The 12982-nt window shown below is 47.6% G+C and overlaps 2 pseudogenes; both read right to left on the reverse strand.

Moving 5' to 3' along the window:
* Nucleotides 1–1532: 1532 nt before the first annotated feature.
* On the reverse strand, nt 1533–10560 carry LOC101920671 (E3 ubiquitin-protein ligase RBBP6-like; annotated as a pseudogene).
* LOC114010180 (E3 ubiquitin-protein ligase RBBP6-like) lies at nt 6973–8590 on the reverse strand (annotated as a pseudogene).
* Nucleotides 10561–12982: the final 2422 nt, after the last annotated feature.

Consider the following 12982-nt stretch of genomic DNA (forward strand, 5'->3'; position numbering starts at 1 on the left):
TCCCCCCCGGGATGCCGCGGGCTGCGCCGCCTCGGGCTGCCGGGGGTGGGCTCTGCCCGGCCTGCCCCCTGCGGCGCGGGTGCGGGAGGGGACAGGCGGCCACGGCCCGGCTGTGGGCCGGAGCTGGGGCGGCCAGGGAAAGGCGAAGGAGAAGGGAGCACAGGCTACCTGGCTGGCAGCTGCCTCCTGCTGCGGGCAAGAGAGATCCTGCCTCTCCAGTCCGCAGCAGGCCAGGCTGCCAACGTGTACAGCGGGGTCTGTGTGTGTGTGTCACCAGCAGCGTGGCATGGCCGTGTAGTGCATGAGCGAGCGAGGCTACATGTCTAGGAAGTTTCATCTTGTAAGAGCAGTGCTGTCTTGGGTCAAGGACAGCCAAGTGACCGGAGTTACAGAAGAGGAAGTGAGTAGAGGAGGAGACAAGAAGCATTTGAGCCGTCAAATTCTCCCAGCAGCACCGAGAGCAAGAGCTGTGGTGAGTCCCAGGCCTTCAGGGCCCTGTCACCCCTCTTGTGTGTCCTGGGGCCCTCCCTGCCCCTCTCGGCCCTTCTCTTTCCTGTGATGCTGTGATTCGTTTGCTTCCCAGTACCTCTTCTCTCTATTCTTCTGTGCTGCTCCCTCTTCCTTTCTGCCCCCCCTCTTGTTCTACCAATCCTTTTTCTTTTTGTCTCTGCTTTTGTCCTGCTCCCTCTCCTTTTTCATCCTCCGTCCTGCAGCCCACTGCTGTTTTTTCCTCTACATCTCTATGTCCTGACCTGTAACCATGTCTTTCCTGCCCCCTTCTCTGCCCCAGTTTCTCTGGCCTGTTCCCTAGCGTTCTTTTCCTCTCTGTGCCTATATGTGCCACTTTCTGTCCCAGCCTTCCTCCCTGTCCTTCCTTCCTTGTCTTTTTTGCTCTATCCCTTTGTCTTGCTCACCTGTTGCTGTTTTTTTCCATTCTGTATCTTACTGTCACTGTCCTGCCTGTTCATCTCCTTCTCTCTGACTCTTTGTGCTGCTTCCTGACCCTATAATTTATTCCTTCACCTCTCTGTCCCTGTTTTTTCCCTTGCTCCACCTCCCACCTCCCTGTCATTCTCTCTGTTCCTCTTTTGCTGTCCATCCCAGCATCCTGATCCCTGTCCCCCTCTCTTTTGCAGCATCCCATGTTCTGGCTCCCTGTCCATCACCTGTTTTCTATATCCCTCTGTCCTTCTTGTCTCTTCTTGTCTCTTTGGCCTCCTACCCATCACTATCTTTCCTTTCTTAGTCCATCTCTCTGCTTCAGTCCTGTCTTTCTGGCTCTAATGTTTTTTTCTCCATCTCTGCTCTACTACCCGTCCCTCTTCTCTTATTCTCTTTGCCCTCCATCCTCCCCCTAATTTTTAGCCTGAATATCACTGTACCACTGCCTGTCCCTTCGTTCCTCACTATATCCCCCTGCCCAGCTCACTGTCCCATTATTCCCCTCTGCCCTTCTCCCTGGCTTTTTTTTATATCCTCTAGTCTATCGTTGATTTTTCTATATCCACCTCTTTGTCCTGATGCTTTTCCAGGAGTGTTGTTGGCTGCATCTGGCTCAGGTTTGTGGGCATTGCCTTTGGCTTCATTCTGCTAGTGGCATGGGTGAAAAGGGACAGTTGGGCACTTGCTGGCTGTGGGCAGGAGCTGCCACAGCTGAAGCTGGAGATGCCAGAGAAAGGTAAAGCAGCTGAAGAATAAAATGAAGGGGATCTAGCCAGCAGCTGCCTCCAGCTGCAGACAGGATCCTGGCAGACTGCCAAGATCTCTGGGTGAGGAAGGGTCTGTCTTGGTGTAGTCCTTAGCAGATCCGATCACCAACGTGCACAACAGGGCCTGTATGTGTAACCACAGCACAGCACAGCCCCGTAGCATGCATGCGTGTGAGGCTGTGTATCTGGGAAGCCTCGTTCTAAGAGCTGGGAGAAACCAATGTATTCCCTTAGGTGAATGACAGTCAAGTGGCCAGAGCTACAGAGGAGGAAGGGAGGGGGAGAGACAGACAAAGACAGAAGTCTGAAGTGTCAGATTCACCCAGCAGCTCCAAGAGTGTAAGCTACAGTGAGTCCTGGACCCTCGGGGCTGTCACCCCTCTTCTGCATTCCGATCCCTCCCTTCCCCTGCTTCTCTTTCTCTCACTGATGTAATTTTTGCACTTGCCTGTACCTCTCCCTCCCTCATTCTCCAAGTCCCCCTCTTTCTCTGTCATTACCTCTCTCTTTTCTGTTTCTCTCTGTGCTTCAGTGCTGTACCCTGTCCCTCTTTTTTTCCGATCCTGTCTGTCCTGCAGCCCATGCCTATTTTTGTCTTTCTCCGTCTGTCTCTCTTCCTATCCCAATATTTTTAAATTCCTTCCCCTCGACCTTTTAGCCCTTCACAATCCCTCCACCCCTGCCAATTCTTAGTGTCTGCCTCCATGTCCGTTTTTAAATCCCTCTCTGTCTCTGCCCCACATTCTAGATATGCTTCTTCTTTCTTGCATTCTCTCATTCTAGGCCCCTGTCCCTGTGTTTTAATTTCTTCCCTCCCTGTCCCATAGCCCATTTTTGTCTTTATCGTTCTCTCTCTGTCTGGCTCCCTACTCTTTAATTCCTTTACCTCTTCCAATTTAGCTCATCAAAGTTTTTTTTGTATTTCTCAGTCTCTGTCTGTCCACCTCACTGTTCCCTTTTAAAATTCCTGCACCTCTGCCCCGTGGCCCATCAGTACTCTTTGTTTTTCTTATCTCTCTCAGTCAGGTTCCCTGTCTCTTCCTCCTCTCTGGCCTGTAGCTCATAGCTAATTGACTGCCTCCCCTGTCCCCCATGGCTTCCTTTCCGTTTTTCAATCCCCCCTCTCTGCCCTGTAGCCGATTGCTGCTGTATGGAGTTTACATGGCAGGGTTTGCTGGCTGGGCTAGGGAGGGACAGGGGCTGCAGGGGTGGCTTCTGTGAGGAGAACCAGGAGTTGCCCCCATGTTGGGCACAGCTAGTTCCGGGTTCAAGATAGATCTGCTGCTGGTTAAAGCTGAGCTTATCAGCAACACTGCTAGTGCCTCTGTGGTGATATTTAAGAAGGGCTAAAAAATGTTGCATGGGAGCTGTGATAGAGAAAATGTGAGTGTGAAACAGCCCTGCAGACACCAAAGTCAGTGCAGAAGGAGGGGGAGGAGGTGCTTCAGGAGGAGCAGAGATTCCCCGGTAGCCAGTGGTGAAGACCATGGTGACACAGCTTGTCCCTCTGCAGCCCATGGAGGTCTATGGTGGAGCAGACATGAACCTGCAGCCCATGGAGGATCCCATGCTGGAGCAGGTGAATGTGCTTGAAGGAAGCTGTGATCCCGTGGAGAGGAGCCCATGCTGGAGCACGTTTTCTGGCGGGACGTGTAGCCCAGTGGGAGGGACCCCATGATGGAGCAGAACAAGAGCATGAGGAAGGAGCAGCAGCAGAGACAATGCTGTCCCCCTCTGCTGCTCAGGGGGAGGAGGTGGAAAAGTCAGAAAAGAAAAGAAGTCCAGGAAAAAAAGAGAGGGGCAGGGGGAAGGTGTTTTTTAGATTTGTTTTTATTTCTCATCCTGATCAGGCTTTGATTGACAATAAATTAAATTATTTTCCCTATGTTGGGTCTGTTTTGCCTGTGACAGTAATTGGTTAGCAATGCCTTTCTCCTTATCATGACCCACAAGGGTTTTTTATTGTATTTTCTACCTTCCCCCCCCCCCCCCCCCAATCTTGTTGAGGAGGGGGGAGCACCAGAGGGGCTTGGTGGGCACCAGGCAGCCAGCAAAGATCAGCCCACATCTTCCCTTCTGTCAGACTCTTGATCCCTATTTTTTAATTCTTGCCTGTGCTTCTTGAACCCAGTCGCTTTTCAAATTTCCTTCCTATTCACCCAATATGCAGCCCTGTGTACCTATGTTTTAATTCTTGTCTATCGTTCTTGTACCCTGTGGCTTTCAAAAATGTCTTTCTCTGTCTCCCTCTATCCCATCTCCCTGGCTATACTACTTCTTCCCTCTCAGTCCTGTACCCTATCACTTTTTACATTTTCTTTCTACATCTCCCTCTTTTCTATCTCCCTGTCCCTATTTGTTAGTTCTTGCCTGTGTTTCTTGTGCCATGTCTCTTTTCAAATTTTTCTTTCTGTGCTTACCTCTATCCAGCTCCCGATTTCTGGGTTTTTTATTTCTTGCCGTGTTTCTTTTCCCCTATCAATTCAGATTTCCCCCCCCCTGTCTTTGTCTTCCCTCTGTCTCGCTGTTCTGCTGGTCCCTTCCACCTTTCTTTTCTGCTCTCTGTCTCTTATTTAACCCTCCATCTCAGTGTCCCTGTTTTTTCCTGCTCAGTCTCTCAGCCCTCCTCTCTCTACACCCATGTCCTGCTCCTTGTCCCTCTCTTGTTCACAGCATCCCGTTTTCCGGCTCCCTCTGTCCTTCCTCCTGCTTTTCCCTTTTATCCCCCTGTCCTGCTGCACTTGGACATTGAGTCTTGTGGCCAACTCACTGCCAGGATTTCTTACGTGCATTAATGAACAAACATTTCCTGCCTCCTCTGTGCCCCTGGATGCATTGCAGCCCCTGGTGCAGAGCTCCTGGCCGTGCCCCAGTGCAGGGGTGTGTGTGATGTGCTGTGGGGCTCTGGCAATGGCCCCTGTTCCCCTGGGACTCCAGCTGGGGCAGCCCCAGGTGCACCCAGTGAGGCTGAGGATGGGGCTGGCCCTGCTGTGTGAAGGGGCTCCAGCTGTAAAGGGGCTGCCTGGGCACCCCTGCCCAGGGGAGCTGGCAAAGGGGAACTGGCTGAGGAGGGAATCCAAGGGGGTCTTGCAGGCAGGTGCCTCCAGCAAGGAATCGCCAGGCCTTGCAGCCAGGAAGGATCCGGAGCGCATCACCAGCACACGGTGCCGGGAGCTCGGTGTCTCCGTGGGCTGGAGGTGTGAGCTGCTGGGAAGCCTCATGGTGGAGGAGCGTTGAGGTGCCCGCCACCGAGACGGGGATAAAAGTGTCGGGGTGGTGAAGGTCTCCTGCTGGTGCCAGGAGCTGTGGTGAGTCTTGCCTTCTCTTGTGCACATCCAAGTCCATCTCTGCTGTCCTTCCCCACATCTCTGTGTGCCTCCCTATCTGCCTCTGATTCTGTCTCCCTCTTCGCGAGCCCAGCTACCTGTCTGCTCCCCAAAACTTGTGACTCTTCCAGCTCTGCCCTCTACCACCTAATCCATTAATTTTCTTCTGTTTCCTTCTCTGTCTACCTCTCCTGATTTTTCAGTGCTTTCCTGTGTTTCTTATACCCCATTGCATTTTAATTTCTCTTTCTGTTTCCCTCTCTCCTGTGCCTATTTTTTAACTATTTCCTGTGTGTCTTGTACCCTGTTGCTTTTAATTTTTTTTTATTATGGTTCTTCCTATCCATCTCCTTCTCCACGTTTTTTTAAATATTCCTGTGTTTCTTCTACCAAATCAGGGTTTAAATTTTCTTTCTACATTGTCTTCTATCTATCTCCTGGTCACTATGACATCTAGGCTATAGAAAAATTTTAAATGCAAAGGAACCCTGTTAATAGAAAGGATTCTAAAATGCTAGCCCCCTCTAAATACCTGTCTATGGAAGATACAAAAGCACTTTCAGAAGCTGCCCTTGCCCATCCTGATTTGGGGCTGATTCCCCTACATAAAGACTTCTCACTGCGGGGCTGCGCAGAAGGAGTGGGAGCCACTGCCATGGCACATAAATACCCTGAACCTCCTAATTCTAGGTCTGCAACAGGCGAAACCATTTGGGTCTCCCTCGAAAGCCAAATCCCCTGGGATCTGTGCAACTGGAAAGCTTTTCATGCCAAAACCAAAAGCAAAACTCACCAGTTTTTATGGTGCCCCTATCAATGAATGTTTCTATGCATGTAGACCCTCCGTGTGCCTGTCTCCCTTCCCTCGCATGTGTGGGCCTTCCCCTGAATCACCTGCCCCACCCCCAGCATCTGTCCCTAAATTTGTTCCCCACCCCATGCCAGGTCTGTCGTGTCCCTCCTGTAACTCCCCCCCCCCCCCCCGGGGCCTTCACCACCCAGTGTCACCTCCTGTCAGCCCCTGCGCCTGTGGTGGCTCTCTCAACAGCCCAGGGCCTATCACTGCCCGATGTCCTGTCACCACCTGGTGTCCCTCATGTCACCCCCAAGGCTGTCCCCACCAGCTGTCCCCTCCTGTCAGCAGCCAGCCAGGGCAAGACAGCCTGGGAAAGATGCCGAGAGCTTTGATAAGTGGCACTGGGCTGCCCGTGCTGCAGGGCCAGCACAGGGAGGGGACATCTCAGGTTGTTTGAGTGTCTCCTTGCACTTACAGGAAGTTCAGCCAATGAAGCCAGTGGCCATTTCTGTTTATTGCCACAAACCTACGTACATCCCAACTGCAGCACATCCACAATTGCTTGAACTCTGGAGAGGATGACTATTAAGTAAGGAACGAACCATCAGTATTAAGAAGTGCCCCAGGACAACATTTCGTGCTTTCTCCATCACGCCTGCTGCTGCTGCAACAGCCCAGCTGCGTGAAATCCTGCTGTGAATTACGAGCTCTGGCTCTGCTGAGTAATAGCCTATGGCTTGCAGACTGTCTGGCCCCCCTGACTATTGCTTGCAGTTCAGGTAAATATAATAGAAAGGGCTTGTTTAAGTCTGGCAGGGCTAACTAGGGAGCTTGGTAACCCTAACCCTGTAAGCCACGTTGTGTACCTTATTTTATATTAACAGGACCTCCTGCTTCCTGGACTTAAACATGTGAATCTTTCATACTCAAATTTGACATTTATGAATGTGTCACAACCCTAAAACTAACTGTAGAGAAACCTAAGCCCCCCAGCCTAGCTCATAACCCCGCCTACCCTGCCGTCCAAACCCTACCCCCCCCCCCATACCTCCAAACCCTCCCCCCGGCTGTTGCTAACCCCCTACCCCCCACCATAGCTATCGATAACCCCCTATCCCTCCCCCACTATTGCTAAACCCCTACCGTAATCCCAGCCCTAACTTCACACACCCTAAACCCCCACCGTGCTGAGGTTTTGGCTCTTTTCCAGTTTTGTTTCATTGCTGTTTATGAGCCTCTTGCTGCTTGTGTTTGTTTCTTCTGCTCTTTTTTTCTTTTTCTTTCCCTTGCTCTCTGGACTGCCTCCTGAGCTGGCACTGCTGGTGTGGCTTTGTGGCTGACTCTCAGAAGGGCTTTGACTACAGCTGCAGCTAATGATGGGACCGCTTCGGCTTCCCTCAGGCTGGTCAGCTGCAGCAGGTGCTGCTGTGTCCTCTTTCATTGTATCAATAGCCTTCTCTTTTGGTCCTTTAGGAGTTTTCCCTTGCAGCTGCTTCAGCTTTTGCCGATCCGTTACTCTCAATGTTGCCTTCCTTGTAGTCTGGTACAAGCAGAGCCTCATCAGTCTTGAGTTAAATCAGAAGAGAGCCGTGAGGAGCTGCTTACCTGATGCTTAGGCTTGACAACACTTCTAACGTTTTGTCCAGGCGTGTTCTTTTTCTCATTTTTTACATCTGGTGGTTCTTGTCTCAAAGGTGGTTTATCACCACCTGGCTGTTTCTCTTTTTTGCTCTTTACTTCTGGTACATGCTTCTCTTTATCTTTTCCTCAATTTTTATCTAGAGGTTTGCGTTCCTCCAATGTACGCTTTGAACCATGAGCAGCTTTGGGATCAGACCGCTTCCGCTCATGCGGAGGGGGGACTGTAGCTGCTCCTTCTGGCATCTCCAGTGCTTTTGTTGGATGGCTCTGCTTGTTTGTTGTCTTGGCTTGCCTTTCTATACTAACATAGATCCTCTGTTTTGAGAAGGGGAGTCTCTTCTTGCTAATTTACTCTTTTCATCATTGCACTTGAAACTGGAATGATCTCTGTTGCTATCACAGAGAGACCTGTTGTCTTGGTTAGGAGTAAAGTCTTTAGCAGTGGACCCATGGCCAGGATCATGTTTCTCTGAAGATCTACGGTCTTTGGAAGACTGAGAAATATTTTGTCCATTTCCTTGTTCAGTTGCATGTTCCAAGTGGTCTTTTTCTTGCTGAACACTGCTCTTCTCAGAAGTGTCCTTGCCTGACAAAGAATGACCCCAGTCTTTGTTTTTTCCTTTTTCATTTGACATTGAACTCTTTGACCTTACTACATCATGCTGGAAGCTTTCATAACTTACTCTTTGGTAGTTTTCTGTGTTTCCCCCAAGGCTTCATCTCTTTTTCATTGTGTTTTACGGGGTTTGGTGGCTTAGCACTCACAGTCTTTATAATGCTAGCAGGTTTTCCTGCATCTGTGGGCACTTGGGTAGTTTTAATGTCTTCCTCTTCAGACTCAAAGTCATCTTCATCCCACTTTGACTTAGAGACCTGAATCATTATAATGATGTTTTCAGCAGGGGCTGTAATATCCTTGTTATAATCCTTCACATTCTTAATAACACTTCCTTTTTTACCTGGCTTTCCTTCACTTTTTATAATGGGGCTTCCTCCAGTAGAACTAGTGTTAAGAGGAAAAAAGTGTGCAGTTGTAATGGGTGAGATACAAACTGCCATCTTTTGTAATGCTTCATGAAGCGGCTTTTGTTTAAATTCTTAAATTTTCAGTATTTTTTCCGAAGGTGTTCAACTAAGGGAACAGACAAGAGAAAGGATGAGTCCGCTAACTAAGATGATGAGTAATCAATTAATTTAGTATCTTGTGACTCTACGTTTAATCAATGAAGACACGAGGTTCTTACCAGACTGGGGACTGTCTGATCTGGTATTTCCTTCATGTCCTACTTCTACCAATGATGGAGAAATTAGATATACATTCTTGTTTCAACATGTAAGCAAGCAATTGTGGAGAGGTAAACACAACTAAAGTTTTGGCCCCATCTCTGCTTGAGAGCATGAACAGAGAGTCCATTTCAGTGTCTTCTACTGTAATGGGCTCTTGGTTTGCTTGCACCTTGTAACAACTTAGTATTGGGAAATCCTTTGTTCCCATCCCCTTTTCTTCTCTTCCGGTGTTTTTTATGTTTATTTCCATTGCCATCTCCCAGGCGATTTTGCACTTCCTTCTCTTTTGATTTTGTAGGATCTTTGATGCCATGACTCTCCCTTCCAGAAGGTTCTTCAAGGTAATTTCCAGCCCTATTACAATTTCCATGGCTCTGTCCACCAGGATAATCCTCTTTACATCCCTGTAAATTTTCTCATCTGGTTCCAGGTGGACCTAACCTATCTGGAGAAAAGTTCTTTCATTTTACTAAAAGTCGAGGTTGAACACCAACAGCATAGCCCTTGCGAAAAATTTCATACCATTCTCTATAGTTCCTTTCCCATTTTCTGTATCTTTCATTTTCAAATGGATCTCTGAAGTCTACACTTCTGCCATAGTAAGCTTTCATATTATATGGTGGAACTGTGTATCTGTTGAAACATTCCCATTCTCCTTCCCCTTAAGGTGTGGCCTGTTTAGTGGGAGAGTGGCCTCTAAATACTGGAGACCTTGACCATGCATGGTATCTTCTGTATGGGGGTGACCATGACCTTGAACAGGGATAGCCATGTGACCTGGACCTACAATGATAGTTACAACTCTTCCCTCTGCCTCTTCTAGGATATGGCAGCGGTTGCAGGTAGGAACAAGAGTGGGCATGACTAAATGATCGAGAGCAGCAGTGAAAGTGGGAAGAACCTGATCTTGACTTGGAGTGTTTATACAAACCTGTAGAGTGAGATGAAGCACTACAGGGAGACTTAAACCTTAAAAAAAAAAACCAAAACAAAACCAACCAAACACCAAAACACCAAAACACACAGCCAAAAAGCCAAACACAACACAAAGGAAATAAATGAGTTAATTCAAAACGGTCAGTCACACCACGTTTTTCTCTCCCAAATTTGTTTTTGGGTTTTTTTTCCTCTCCATATGCTTATGTCAAAGCTGCTTTCAGCTGCTGATATACTGCTACTGCAAATTGAGGAGCATGGTAACATGTAAATGTTTCTGCTTACAAGCTAAGACAGCTGCTGCTTTGTTAGTGTCAAAACGTACAGGAAGGGTAAGTCTATTTCCACTCACTTCTATTGCATGAACCACCGTAGCTATGGATGGATCTAAGGGGGCGTATACTGGCCTCTACTGGTATGTGAACGTTATTTGTCATAAAATAATAGCTTTGACTCTTCCAAAAATTTGCTCAATCACTATCAACCAAGTCATTAAAAATAGAACGTCAGAGGCTGTTTTCTATTGGGAAATCAATTTCTTCAGCCCTGTCCAGCCAGTAATCAAAAGGGTGGCTTTCCACCTTGTCCTGTGATTATATTTGATTTTGAGATGTACTTATGGTTTCCTCAAAGTGTTCATTTTTCAGAGTCCTCTTTACAATCACATACTGAAGTTTTATTGGAAATAATTTTACCGCAAGCACAGATCCCCCTTTGTTAAAGCCAACTCAAATTGAGCCATTTAAAAATTAATTACGACTTGTATTCTCCACAACTATCTATGCATACTTATTTAATTATAAACCAGCTGTTGTGGAAGTTATGTGCATGTTATGGCCTCGTTTAACAGGTTACAAGTAGTCATAGACTGGATTTCTGTGGAATATTTATGGTTCCCAGCCTGGTCTGCCAACTGCTGAGTGAATTCTACTGGCTGTCATTGGATGACCTGTTGGAGTAGGGAGAGCTAAAAAGAAAAAATCCCATTCAGTTCATCTGAAGGCAATTTTTAAAAAGAAATTCTAAAGTTACAGTCACTTACCAGTTGAGGGTATTGATCGTTCTTGGGGGCTCAGAAGACGGTAATGCCAGTTGTCTTACTACAGAAACCAGGCAGCCTTTGTGAATAAATGCAAACAGCTGGAAAACAAGCTCTAATAAATACAGTATTTCAACAGCATATGTTGAAATAAAACTTACCTTCTCTTCCAACACACCGCTGATTGGAAGAGGGGCAAGATTTAGAAAGTTTGGTGGCAGTCACCTGAGCAGCAGGAGGTGTCACAGTCACAGGTAGCGGTGGTGGTAGCAGCTGCTGCTGCTGCTGAATCTGCTTACAGAGCCCTTTTGTGTAGCCAGTTCCATTTTTGAAGTTGTTCACAGCCTAGAGGCAGAAGAACACTTACAAAAAGGTAATCTGACACTTCAGTAGACAGACGAACAAAATTCCTGTAGATGCTATCAAGCCTACAATAAACCAGCGTACAGATATATGAACAGGTCACATGAAACACTGATATTAAGGACTGGTAATCCAGAATATCTGTAGTTAGAGTACTTCAGTGTAAACACCAAATTTGAAAGGCAGGCAATCATGTTTAAACAAAAGTGTGACCCGAATTTGCCATGTTGTCTCTAGAGACTTGTCAGCTTCTGTAACAACAGATAATGCATTTGAAAAGTAAATGTAGCCTTATTCAATTTAGCCTTCTTTAAGGAGATGTAAATTATTATTTTATTCCCTTTCAACTTTTTACAGATAGACTTTTCTTACAGTTTACAAAGAAGTCATCATGTTACCTGGCGTAGGAGGTTGTTGGCGTTAGTTGGTTCCGGTTTTTATAGAATTGTTACAAGCTGTTCTGCTCAACCACACCCCCCACCCAACAATGGCGTACATGTCCAACATTCCTCAGGGGCCTCCAGGCACCTTGACCCCCCCCTGACCCCAAGTCTGGGCACATGCGCGGCGGTTTGGTTAAGCTTTGCGGGATCAGCCGCCCCCATTGCTCCATGGCGTCAGTTGGTTTCCTCCTTTAACAAGGTACAGGCAAATCTCTTCTGTGGCAGCGGTGTTACCTTCCTGCCTCAACAGCGCATTCACTGACATGGCAATGTTGAGACAGCACATCTGCTGTGGCCACGGTGGGCCTCACCCACGCAGTCTCTTACACCACCCCGTGGAGGAAGGAATAGAGATAACACGTATCACAATAATTAACGACATCTAATAACTAACAACATCTCTAGTAACTATATTATAAACTAACATTACAAAACCGAAATTTTTTACAACCCGGTTTCATGGTCCCTGGTTTCAGAAGCAGAAGGAAAAGGGTTACATGGGCAATTACAAGGTGTGCGTTTGCAAGGGCAAGTAATAAGTATCATCATAAAAATTACAGCAATAGTTAGCAAAACAGAGGTTGCAAAATAAATTGGTACAAGAACATACAGGTATTCCATTATTTCCCGTGAATTCGACAACACAAAGCGAAGCAGTTGCAGTCCATGTGGTCTGCTGCCCTGCTCTGTCAAAGCTGGGGTCAGGATACGCAGTAGGAAAATAGATTTCCACAACCCCTTAGCTAAACGCGCATGTACCGTATGGGTCTAGAAACTTCTGTCATGAATTTAAGTAAAAGGAAGTAAACAATAACACTCTACAACACGTTGAATCAAATGTATAAAACATGGAATGATACATGGCGATCATCATACGTGGATACATCAGCACAGCAAGACCACATAACGAATGATAAATAAAAAACCCCAACCAAACATTTTTTAGCACGTATAAGGTTTGTTTGTGGGGGTTGAGAGTCAGGAGCCAGGAGACGGGCATTTTAAAAGGGTAAATTTTCATGCCCCCTTAAAGCATGGCTCCAAATTGCGGCTGCGCATGCGCTTTCCATTGTGCAGGCAAGCCTTAATTTTGGTCAGGGCGTCAGCCTGAGCCTTGGCCGGGAGGGTCACGGACCAGCTTGTTCGTCTCGCCACAAGCAATCCTCGCCATTTTGGGAAGACGGGAGCAGGAGACGGCACACTCTGTGCGTGCCAGAGTGCGTACCTGAGCGGGCGAGGGCCTGAGTGAGCGAGGGCCTGAGTGTCTGCCTGAGTAATTGTGTGCCTGAGTGAGAGTCTGCCTGAGTGTCTGCCTGAGTGAATGCCTGAGTAACTGAGTGTTTACGCATGTGCCTGAGTGAGCGTGTTGCTGAGTGTGGGCCTTAGTGAATGTGTGGCTGAGTGAGTGTGTGCCTGAGCATAGTTCTGAGTGTGTGCCTGAA

The sequence above is a fragment of the Falco peregrinus genome, chromosome 2 (assembly GCF_023634155.1).
Source record: "Falco peregrinus isolate bFalPer1 chromosome 2, bFalPer1.pri, whole genome shotgun sequence".
NCBI classification, from domain to species: domain Eukaryota; kingdom Metazoa; phylum Chordata; class Aves; order Falconiformes; family Falconidae; genus Falco; species Falco peregrinus.